Consider the following 13009-nt stretch of genomic DNA (forward strand, 5'->3'; position numbering starts at 1 on the left):
CTCAGAGTTGTTCCCATAGTAGAGGGATCAGTGTATTTATCATCTGTCCTATAGTCTTTCTTGGTTTCTTTTTTTCATGTCTGTTGTCAAGATTTTCAAGAGGTCTTTCCCAATCAAATCTGATCTTCATTAATTTTGAAAAGAACCGTAACTTTTTTTTCATATGGAAACAAAGTCATAATCTCTCCCCAACACATTTTTTTGACTTCCATACTGAAGTGAAAACATTCTTAAAATATATTGGTTGGTTTAATTTAGCTGTTTCCATAATCCACCATCTCTCAGCAGCTGTTGTTTTGTTCATTAGCATTCAAAAAATTCAAGGCACCCTGTGGATTTCCCATTCTTACATGGCTTATTGTTTTTATATTTCTTTGGTCTTACTTTATAGACTATTATTTTTAAACTATTTTTTCTATGACTGTCTATACCCATTTTCTTTATTTGCATCTAAGTTCATTTGTGTGTGTGTGTGTGTGTGTGCAGCCTTTTCTGACCATGTGAGCCAAATCTTAAACTGCTGGGCTCCTCTCTTGTGGCTTATGGTGCTGCTGTATAGCTTCCCCCCCACCTCAGGTCCACCTAACCATCCCAGCTCTGGGAAGTGGCGGTGTCTATGGTCCAGCAGGCATGTCTATCTAGTCTCCCCTGTGCAAAGTAGCTCATAGCAGGGCCTCTTAAACAATGAGCCATGCCTCTGTGCCCTGCAGGCAGTGGGCTCTGTGTATGTATCTCACATTGGATGCCAAATGTAGTCAGAATTTTGGGGGGCCGCCAGCTCACAGATAATGATGTGCAGACTTGTTAATTATGAAAACTTGGCCTTTGGTTTAGACTTGTCCCAACTAGCTCTTATAACTTAAATTACCCATATTTGTTAATCTGTGTTCTGCCATGTAACATTACCCCTCTTCCATCTTGTACGTCCTGTTTCCTCTTTGTGTCTAGTTGTCAACTTCACCTTTCTTCTTCCCACAGTCCTCTCTGTCTCCAGAAGTCCCACCTAACCTCTCCAGCCTAGCTATTGGCCATTTAACTCTTTATTACTAATCAGAGGTGCCGTGGCAAAGACTCTTCATAGTGTACACAAATACTCTGCAGCACCTTTTCTCAGTAATAGCAATAGTAACAACATTGATACTAATAGGTACATGAGGGTTGCTGTGACATGTAACAACAACATGTGTGTTGTTCTTAGCACGCGTACACACAGGATGACACAACTGGACTTTGTATTCTTAGCATGCGTACACACAAGATGACACAACTGGACTTTGTTCTTAGCACGCGTACACACAGGATGACACAACTGGACTTTGTGTTCTTAGCATGCGTACACACAGAATAACACAACTGGACTTGTGTTCTTAGCGTGCGTACACACAAGATGACACAACTGGATTTTGTTCTTAGCACGCATACAGGATGACACAACTGGACTTGTGTTCTTAGCGTGCATACACACAGAATGACACAACTGGACTTTGTGTTCTTAGCACGCGTACACACAAGATGACACAACTGGACTTGTGTTCTTAGCGTGCGTACACACAGGATGACACAGGCACTTTGCTTTTATCTTTTATGTTTTCTTCATCAATCATCTTTTGCCATCAGTATCCCAGCACCATTACCCCATAATTTGTTCTTTGAAACAGTTTCTTTTTTGGGTTTTGATTTTTTTGTTTTGTTTTTGACAGGGTTTCTCTGTGTAGCAAGCCTGGATGTCCTGTAGATCAGGCTGGCCTAAAATTCAGATCCACCTGCCTCTGCCTCATGCCTGCTGTGATTAAAGGCGTTCCTCATCAAGCCCAGCAAGATGTTCTTAGAGAAAAAAAAAAAAGACCAGCAGGATAGGGATGGTTTAATTTTCAATTCCATCTTCCTGCTCTGACTCACTGAGAGTCTCAGGTGGCCTGCATGATATCATTTTAATTCCCACCAAGACAACCGAAAACTATAAACACAGCCTGTTTTCCCCACATAGCTGCACGCAGGTGTGAATTAATGGAGATAATAGAGCTCCGCCTCATTCATTCATTCATTCATTCATTCATTCATTCATCGGTTCCCTGGTTCAGTACTCTAAACTCCAAGTTGGCGTTTGTTCTGGAATACAGTGATTTTCAAACACGCGTGCCCCTAGTTCCAGTACCTGGCAGGTGTCTTCTCTTCTCATGTCAGATAAAACCCATAGAACTAGAAAGGGGGTCTTTGTTCTCACATCAGATAAACCCATAGAACTAGAAAGGGGGTCTTTGTTCTCACATCAGATAAACCCATAGAACTAGAAAGGGGTCTTTGTTCTCACATCAGATAAACCCATAGGACTAGAAAGGGGGTCTTTGGAAGCTCTCTTTCTGGGGCCTGAAGCAATAAAAACTCCCAGCTCCCTCCAGGTTTCCTGCTTAGTTCATTTATTCTAAAAAAGAAGCAGTGGAACATTTGCATCCAGCATTGTGTGGGGGAGAACAAATAAGATTTTTTATGTACCTACAGTTATTGGTTTTGCCATTTAGTAGAGAGACATCATTAGCAATGAAAAAAGTATAAAAGCTTTTTGAGTTGGGGTAGAGAGCATTACAGAAAGTAAGATCTGGGAAGCAGACACTGTAGATTGTGGTTTCCATTGAATTATAGAGTGGATGTAGATATTCAGATCCCACTTCCATTATCAAGACTACGATTTTGATCAAATTGCTTTACATTTCAGGGCCTCAGGTTTTGGGGGTTTTCTTTTTTTTTTTTTCATCTTAAAATGTAAAAAAGAGGGAGAGGGAACTGGTATTGGTATGTAAAATAATATTGTTTTAAAAGTGAAGAAAAGAAAACCAACATTAAGCTGAACTATAGCACTGAAAAAATGTAAAAAAATCATATATACTTTATAGAGTTGATACATATGATGAGACAGTGTCTAGTAAATATTACCTGTGGGTTGATACTGTTGCTTCAAAGAATACCCAGTAACCAATTAGGTTATCACTGTTACCATCTTAATCACAGTTACTAGCCTAGGTACCTATCATGTGTACATGTTTGTACACAGAACTTATATAATATGTGCATCATTAGAGAAAGTCAGCACTGGAAGTCAGCGGTAGAAGGTATTATATGCTGTGTGCCAGCTCTGTAAGAGAGATCACATGTCCTACAGGGTTACAGGAGACTGGTTGGTTTCCTTTAACTCTTGCCCCACATTGGAACCCCAAAATGTAGTTTGGTTTTTACTCTATACTATTTTGGGGGCCCACCACCCAGCTCCCAAATAAACCACCACATGTGGAGGCTTATTATTACTTATAAATGTCAGAATACCAAAATGTTGTTGTTGTTGTTTTGTTTTTACTCTTTACTCTTTGGGGCTCTTTGCTCCTTGCTGCCCGCCACCCAGCTCCCAAATAAATCATCCACGGAGGCTCGTTTTTACTTATAAATGCCCAGCCTAAGCTTAGCTTGTTCCTAGCCTGCTTTTCTTAACTAAATTGTCTCATCTACCTTTTGCCTCAGGGCTGTTTGCTTTTCCTCTGTATAGCTAGCTTTCACTCTTACTCCTGGATGACTGCCCTACAGTCCTCCCCTCCTTGTTATCACCTTGCTCCTCCCCTCTCTGCCTGCCAACCCAGCCCCACCTATCCTTTCCCCTGCCTTGCTATTGGCTGTTCAGCTCTTTGTTAGCCTATCAGGTGTTCTGGAAGGACAAAGAACCACAGCTTCACAGAGTTAAACATTAGCAACACATCTTTACATTGTTAAATGTTCCACATCATGCACAGAAGAAACACTTTAAAGTAATATTCTACAGCAGGCTGATGAACAAGATAAATGATAACATGGAAGCTGGAAGGTGAGGGTGAAGTCTCAGCATGAGAGTCTAAAGTTGAGGAGTTTGAGTGCTGGGCTAATAAGGAAGTCCCTTGAGCTGAGGAGATGGCTTAGTGGATAAAGGTGCTTGCTGCCTGGTACTGTTCCCGCTCTGCAGCTCACAAGGTGAAAGGAAAGAACAAATTTTTACAAGCTCTCCTCTGACTTCGGCATTTGCACTGAGATACAGTGGAGAGGGAGGTGGACTTGCTGATTGGTTGATTTTGAAAGAGGAAATCTCAGAGAGTAGGTAACTTATCCCACAGCAATATACACACAATTGCCACTTTCGCAAGCGCTGTCTTGTGATTAGTTTGCTCAGGAAGTTTGTATAGCTCTTTCTTCATGTGGAATGTACGTTGTTGGACCTCAGCTCCGACTCCAGCATCTGACACCAGGCTGTGTTCCCTCTGCTTTACTGAGTGCCTTTGGCCTTACTGACATTCCTAAGAGGAATGCCCTTCTAGGAGCCTGAGTAGCATCAGTTAAAGAGTTGACATTTTTAAACCTGTCACCTGAAGTTCATACTTGTTGCTGTCTTCCCAACTTAATTTTCCACTATTCTCAGTCTTCTACTCTTTGAGCTACAGGGACTTTTGCTTTTCTAGATACTTAGCCCTCCTCTAAACAATTGCTTTTGTGCTTCCCTCAGCTTAGGTGTCCTTCCTACTGTCTCAACAGTTTGAAACATATCTTCTTCCAGTCTTGGTTCAGATAGGTTCAGAAAGCATCTTCAGCAAATAACAGTCTCTAGGCAAGAAGGCAAGTGCTCACTTCCCCTTTGTAAATGACTTGTTCCATTTGTTCCCATTATGAGTCATCCATTAGATATTTATGAACACTAACTATGTAACAAATATTGTTTCAGGTGCTAGTGATAAAGTGGGAGGGGACTACAAACTTTATTTTCATGGACCTTTTATTCTCCTGGGACTACTATTTATAATTTGATGAGGAAACTTGGGGAATATTTTCTCTTTGAGCCTTTCGGAAGGAGTAAATAATAGAAAGGGAAGATAGGAATGACATACTGGTGTTTTAAGTATTTTATTTCTGGCATTGATCATCAGTATCCAAGTGACAATGCAAAATCCAGTTGAGACAGACTTTCTGGCAGGTAACTGTGACCCCCAGCTACTTAGAAAATACAGTTAGCCAGTGTAGGATTTCTGTCTGTCTGTCTGTCTTTCTTTTTTTCATGTCTTAATTTTTGGGGAATGAAACTTTTACACTACTGTCCAAGAAGTCCCACAGGACAAATGTCCAAACTTAAAGTACATATCAAATTACCTTTATAGATAACTATGTAGAAAATTACCTTCTTAAAGTTCTAACTCTCAGAATTGTATGACTTAAAGTATACCACAATATGATAACTTCCTGGTGATCTGATCAAGCTGAGCAGAGCTATTTTTAGAACTCTTTACCTGATTCAAACACAGTCATATTTGTGGGGAAAGCATGGTACTGGTTTTCAGGGAAAGACAGAAGACGGGAGCGTTTTCTAATGCAGAAGAACTGTAATAGGACTTAAGTGTTCTCTCAGCTCGGTTACCTTTCATTTCAGGACTTTTGCATTATTATCTTCAAAGTATTAGTTATATGACAGGAAAAGCATGAGGCCTTCGTTCAGTGCACACTGGATTTGCTGCTACGAGGGTGGGGTAGCCAATGAAGCGCACACGTGATCCTTATGGACTTCACTGCGTCAGGAAGAGGATGGAACACTGAGTTCAGTTGCTTTAAAGAAACTGTAGTTAACTAAACCAGGCTTATTTGGGAAATAGACTAGGAACAAACTTGTCTGCTAGACAGTAATAACCTGTGATAGATAAAATTAACTATGGATATGCTCAACTTATTCTGCATGTTGGGAGAAATTTGTTTTAAAGCATGCTAATTTTTTGCTTCTGAGAATTGTGTAATATCTTTAAAGACGTATGTGATTCACGTCATAATTGAATATGAATTTATATACATTTTATTGGTAGACATTTCTTCAAGTTCAGCTTAGCTGAAATACTTAATAGCCAGCGTCCTACATTGCTGCAGAAGCTAAACATACTTTTGTTTGACTCTTACAGAGAGTGCACAGGCTCAGTAAACTTTGATCTGCTTCAGGGTTGTGGCTGCTTCCATCTTAAAGTAAGTTTATGAGAGTGGCTGATGTGATGCAGTTGTTTCTAGTAAAATCAGACCAGCTATAAGGAGCCCAGCGAAGTCAGTGTTTGAGGAACTCTATGAGAAACAGACTCCAGATCAGACTCCACTGTGAAGCCTGACGGGTGGGCACTGGCAGCTGAGTCAATCCTATTGCAGATCTCTGAGCAGCCATGGGACAAAATGGTTTCCACATTGACATCAGTAGATGGAGCTTTAGATTTTATCAGCAGAAAAAATAGATACCTTGTACACCCAGTAGCCACTTTTAAAGCATTAACATGATGCTTTCTGAACCCATCCTTCCTGATGCAAATCCATCTGTGGCAAGGTGCGCAGAATGTGGTGTTTTATTTTCTTAAAACCTGAGTTCATTAAAAATGAGAACAAATGAGATGTAAAAGTAGCATATAATAGAATTATATCTGCATACAATGACCAGCCTGTTGTGGTTCATCACACACGTGAGAGGGAGAGAGACACAATGAGAACTGGCCTTGAGTTCAAACCCTTTAATGCAAAGTTTTCTTGTACTAGTTGTCTTGAGTTTAGGAATCTCAGAAAATAAGTTTATGCTGTGAGCTTATGTGTAAAGGGAAACTGGTATAACCGGTAAATGTTCCTTCCTTCCATTTTTCCTTCCATCTTCTTCCCTCCCTCCCTCCCTCCCTCCCTCCCTCCCTGTCTCCTTCACCCCCTCCCTCCCTCTCTCCTTCCCCCTTCCCCTTTCCCTTACTCCCTCCTTCCTTCCTTCCTTCCTTCCTTCCTTCCTTCCTTCCTTCCTTCCTTCCTTCCTTCCTTCCTTCCTTCCTTTTTCCAGTCTGTCATTTTGGAACAACACCAATAATTTTCTAAGTACTGTAGTCCGTTAACTCTAGGCCTGGCCCCCTTTCCTAATTTACAGCTTAGATTAGAACACACGTTGCAATAAAACTCAGCCTTGACTGAGCTGCCTCCGTATTGCCGTTAGTGCAACAGTGTCGTGAAACATGATGATTTGAATCGAAGCTTAGCAGACAGGAGTGGCCAATAGTCGTACTTCAAAGAACTGGGAGCCCCATGAACGGGAAGCTGAGACACGGCGCTCTTCACCTTCCATCTGTTGAGGGTTCTGCTGTTGGTGCTGCTTTGGGCACAATCGCCTTGTTATGGAGAAAACTTGCTTGTCATTGGCTGGGACAGTGACAGTGTGTGGGACTGTGTGGGATAACATTTGACTTAGAGAAAATAAAGCATTAAAAGCCTTTGTTTTATTATGCTCTATAATATTCAAGTTTATACCTTGATTCTTTATTAAGTTTCAGTTTTGTTGTAGTTTGTCAGTCTCGTGTACCCAAAGCCTTTCCTAGAACTTGCTAAAAGACCAAATATGGATTTTGGACTCTGAATCCTCTTGCCTTTACCTTCCAAGTACTGGGATTACAGGCATGTACCACCACCCCAAGCTTAAATTTACTTTAAAAAAAAAAAAATGATTGGGCTCGCTGAAGGAAGTTTTTCATATGAATGTCTATTCTATTTTTTTAATTTACTTTACTACGTGATGTGGGAATGATTTTTTACTAATAAAGAAACTGCCTTGGCCCATTTTATTGGATAGAAAATTAGGTAGGCGGAGTATACAAAAGAGAATTCTGGGAGAAAGAAGGTTAGAGGAAGAGTCGCCATGATGCTCCCACTCCAGACAGACGCAGGTTAAGATCCTCCCTGGTAAGCCNCCTGGGTTTACTCCCAAGTACCATGAAAATATTTAATGCCCAAAGATAAATGTTACCTAGCATATCAGTGAGTGGAAATAGTAATTCACCATAATTTTCTGATCTATGATACTGAAAATTTGGAAGTATAAAAATATACTAGTTTCTTAATAAAATTAATACAATTTGCTATTTACATAAACTCTCCAATGTGGGCAATCTTTGTGTCAAAGTCCAGTAACAACTTCTTCCAGCTCCAGCATGCCATACCATTCCATAAATATTTAGATAATGAAGCGCATGAGTTTTCTCAAGTTTATAAATACACTCATTTGTAATTTCAGGATGCTGTGACCACTTCTCCCTTTTAACTGTATTTGATTTTGTGAGGCAGACATGATGTTTACTTGTTTGAAGCACTGCTGAGTTTGAGTCAGGGCAGTAAAATTAGGATACATGTCATAGTGATACACAGATGTGGTTGAAACTTTGATTCTGTGGTTTTACACTTGACTTTTTATAATTTATAAGATGTGGAAAATGAACTCATAATTGGAAAAGGCTCTTTTGATCAAGGTCAGAGTCCTGTGTTGCCTGTTGCAGGGTGTGTCGCTGCTGTGCCACACCTGCAGTTTCCACGAGGGAGAACATGGCGTGTCTACCTGGCCAAGTGTGGACATGCTTCTGCTCACCATATAGTGACCACTGGACAGAAATGTAAGGCGGTCGTGCAGCGTGGTAGGTCGGAGTCACAGCTGAGTTTCCCTTCCTTGCCTTCCATCATAGCAAACATTAACTTAGTCCTCGACAGAGCTCAGGAGTTTGCTTGCACACGTTTCTTCATGTAAGCTAATCAAGCTGGTGTGTGTGTGTGTGTGTGTGTGTGTGTGTGTGTGTGTGTGTTGGTGTGGTTTGAGGTTTGTGTGAAACAGGGTCTCATCTTCCACCCTGGCCTCAAACTCCTATTGTTCCTATCCCCACCTCCTAGATGTCAGGAATGCACTCGTGTGCACCACACCTAGCTAGGCCTGCTTTTTAGAGCCATTGTTGAAATGCTGACATGACCCATCTTATCTTTCCTGTTCCAGAAGGTCACTGATGAGCGCCTCACTAGAATAAGGAGAAACCCTTCACTTGGTTCTTGGATGCTGTCCCCTTACCAGTGTGCTCGAGTCACTTCCCCTGGGGCGCTGTGGGGCTAGGAAACACACCTGTCTGCATTAAGAGGAATTAGCCGCAGTTCTCGCTCTGCCCCGCTTTCAGCACCATCTTCATGTGCTGGATGTCTGCATACTGCATAGCCCTGAAAGGATGGGGAAATGCGCTGAAATCTTGTAAGAAGGAAACTATCAGCATGACATGTTTTCCCAGCTATTGGAAACCTTCTTCTATTGGAACCCACTGATAGTGAAACTGTAGAATTCCTGTGATTTAAGTGCCATCTGGTTGTGCTCAAGGCTTTAAAGCTGTTATCTCCACATAAAATTTCAGAGTCCTATACTTTTTTCTTCACCAAACTATCCATTTTTAAGCCACAAATATTTTTCCATCTCTTTCAGATTTTATCTAAAAGTATATTTTAGCTGTATTTTTAAAAGTTCTTAAACAATAACAATTTATCTTGATGGATAGCCTGCTGTGCTTTTTCATTTTATTTTAATTAGCCATTGTGGAACCAAATTCCCTTTTGTTTTAGTCTTTGGAATAGTGTTTAATTATTGTTATCATGCCAGATATCTTAAAGGTTATTTTACCAATACAGTTTCATTTAACATAACCCATATGGAATCAATAGTCTAGTTTCCTAAAGTGAATGCTTGGAAAATCTTACATTCACATGCTAGACTACACAGCCTTTCCTCATTAGTTGGAAAGTCCGGGGATTTTGGCACAGGTTCTGTGTGGAAGCATTGTGCAGCTTTTATATGGATTTTGTTTTTAGCCTTTGATGACACTGTTTAGAATAGGAAGTATCTAATAAGTAAAGCATTTTGTCTCAAGTGCTGCCAGTGTGTTTAATATATGCCTGGAGGTCTGAAACATTATCTTCTTCACTACAGTAATATGCATTTAATTCTCTGCAAGCAGAAGGTAGAGCTTTTAAAAGGGACGCAAAGTACATTTTCAAACAGAATAATTCAAAACATATGGAACAGGGGACCAGAGTTATGTACAGTTGGTTTTTATGGTTTAATCGTGATCATGTTAATGCACACCAGTAGCTAATTAAAGAAAACTTTTATTGTCCATTTTAAATAAGTTAGGTAAAGAGTCGAAGGCCTGCTGTAACAGCACTGCCCAGAGAGACAGCTGGTTTTGAGAACGGAGTCACCTTGCACAGTAACAAACAAAAGTTACCTGGAGATGGTTACTCCGTGAACTTCAGTTTTCCTCAGAGCAGTGGTAAACTTGGTGATGCCCAAGTTTAGAGACCAACACAGTGAATCAGAAAGTGGTTTTTAACAGTGGGCCAGAGCTTCCTCAACTGGACAGATAAATCTACAGTGAGCTGAGACAAACTGCTGGATTTTCAAACATGTCTCAATATTCACCTCATTGAGGTGATTGAAATTTAGAAAAATGGAGGAAATCCAGACTTTTAACTAGAGTTCCCATTTTAAGAAATGATTTTTTAACACTGCAAAATTTTTACCTCTTTTTCTTCCAAGGACAGCTCACGGTGTGCAGGATGCAGAGCCCCACAGGCTCGTGAATGAGTCTGTGAAAGGCTTTCAGAGCTCAGGACTGGGAGTAGTAAATTCAGTCTGCTATGTGATGTGTTTTCAGTTAGTAGTGTAGGAAGAACAGTTATCACTGCATCTTCTTCAGTGTGCTGAGGACATATTACTACTTATGCAGCGATAGAGACCATATCAGCTAAGTTCTTCACCTGAAAAAGCTACAGACCTCTAGCAGCTGCCTAGGTTAGGGCATTGTCTATGTGCCAGGCACTGATACTTTATGCATTCCCAAATCCCTGTACCAACTCTGTGAGGAATAATTAATTCTATCTTATGCATTTCCTTACAGAGGTGATGTGGGATTCCCCTCTGTATGCTGTGAATATGTTTTATTACCATTGGTTAATAAAGAAGCTGCTTTGGGCCTATAGCAGTACAGAACAGGGCAAGGTGGAATTCCAAGCAGAGATAGAGGAGAAAAGAAGGCAGAGTCAGAAAGACGCCATGTAGCTGCCGCCTTACCAGTAAACCATGAGCCTCGTGGTAAAATATAAAATAATAGAAATGGGTTAATTTAAGATGTAAGAGTTAGTTAATAAGAAGCCCAAGCCAATAGGCCAAGCAGTGTTTTAATTAATTTAGTTTCTGTGTGATTATTTTGGGTCTGGGTGGCCAAGAAACAAATGAGCAGCCTCTGTCAACACAGGTTTGCAATTTTGTTCAAAGTCCTGTAATTAGAGAGTGTTGGACTTGGTCTCAGGTTTGTCTGACTCCAGTGCCCATACAGAGCTATGCCTCACTATTACTTATTAGAATCTCTGAGCACCAGTAGACACTCTCACAGTTGTAGGATGTGGAGTATTAATGGATAGCTGTACCTGCATGCATGGGATATCCTGCTGTACCTGTAGATTGAATGTGTGTTTATGTGTGTGTAATAGCCCATTGTTTTGGGAGCATGATTAACCAACATAGGAGAAAGTAATGCAATCACGAAAAGTAGTAAATACAATATGTAGAATGCTGCTGTGGGCACAAAAGTGTGTTGTTTGCCACAAGCCTTTTGTGAGAAGGAGTGCACACTAAAATAAGGATACAGAACACAGTACAGTGTAAACAGTGGCATAGCTACTCAGTGCAACACAGTGTTGTCTCCTCTCCCCTGTGTCACATGAATGCGAGAAATCCATTGCATTAGCATACGCAGGATATCACAGAGAAAAGGCAGTTGTGGGAACTCTGGCTTACATGCAGTCTGCCATCTCACCATACTGTTCTAAACTATCTGATATTAATACCACAGTGCATTTAAGCATGATATAATTTATGCTGTAGGAGAATTGTGTGATGTACTAAGATCACCAAAAAGGGCAAGTTTTGATGGCTGACCCTTGGCCAGCTGTGGCCAGCACAGTGCATTGCGGGTTAGGGCGAGAGTACAACATAGGTAGAGTGACTTCAGAAAACACAGTTCCTTCTAAGACTAGGGATACACCGTTTAGTTTCAAATAGATAACATTTTGTACTTGTCAGTTTACCAGAGTCAAGATAACAGTTGTTGGCAAGGCTTTCAAAAGTATGCCCTTGTTATCTTTGTTATCTGCTATTTAACACTTTAGCCAAGAGTCTTCAGCAGTCAGCTTACAGTAATCTGAAGCATTTGACAAAATATTTTTTAACCAGTCAAATTGGAATCTAAAGGCTGATAGATAACACTCGGGGTTACACTGAGCTTTAGGACCGTTCCTCCGTTCCCCACTGCCGTGGTCCTGATGCAGTCCTTCTGGAAAGGTTGGACACACTCGGTGACCTCACAGGTTCCCGTGCTGCTTACCTTGTAGCTTCACTCCTGGGAACCTGCCCTGAAAGTCCTTACCATTTCACACGGATGTTTATTGGCAAGAATTAAAAGCTCAAAACTTCTAATTATGTAGAAATTGTTGAAAAATTACTCTTTTAAACCAACTGTGTGCAGCTCCTTACAGGTTCTTTTAAAAGGTACTCGTGGATGAGGCTGAGGCAGGAGAGACAGACAGACAGACTGTGTGACTGTGTGTGTGTTTGGGGCCTGCTTGACTCTAGAGAACTCAGAGCAAGTGTGGGCTACATGGCAGGACCCTGCCACAGGAACAAAGCAACGCACAAGGATAGAAATGGGTTTCAAATTTGTCTCTTCAATATAATTATAATCACAAAAGGGCCTGAGCAGCAGAAAAAAATATTGAATATGTTATCCTGTTGATGATACTTGCTAATGCAGTGGGACTAGGGAAGGTTTGTTTTCTTTTCCTTATTTCTATGGATTCTTCATGTTTATATGGATTAATCTGCATCACTTCAAAGGGAAGCAAATGCAACACCCAGTGCCCACTAGGTTGTTAGGGTCCTGGAAGGAGAAGCTGAAGCCTCGGAGGACTCTGCCCATCTGCTGCCACCAACATGGCCTTCCCTCTCCACAGGGAGGCAGAGGCCTTCAGTACTGAGTTGTTGATTCACCTTTCCCTCCTCCCAAGTCCTGTTGTAGAAAAAGATAAATTAACATCTTTTTAAATGTCATGCAGTTATTTTAATTTGATCTTTGCCCTTCAAAGTCTGATCTTCTTTTAT

General features: G+C 40.9%; 1 protein-coding gene across 4 annotated transcripts in view; it reads left to right on the forward strand.

The window, feature by feature from the left end:
- Vps13b (vacuolar protein sorting 13 homolog B) overlaps positions 1–13009 on the forward strand; it is a 399494-nt gene that overhangs the window by 242730 nt on the left and 143755 nt on the right. The window lies entirely within an intron of this gene.

This window comes from Alexandromys fortis, unplaced genomic scaffold, assembly GCF_014885135.2.
Source record: "Alexandromys fortis isolate MF-2015 unplaced genomic scaffold, M_Fortis_MF-2015_v1.1 scaffold_17, whole genome shotgun sequence".
Lineage (NCBI taxonomy): Eukaryota > Metazoa > Chordata > Mammalia > Rodentia > Cricetidae > Alexandromys > Alexandromys fortis.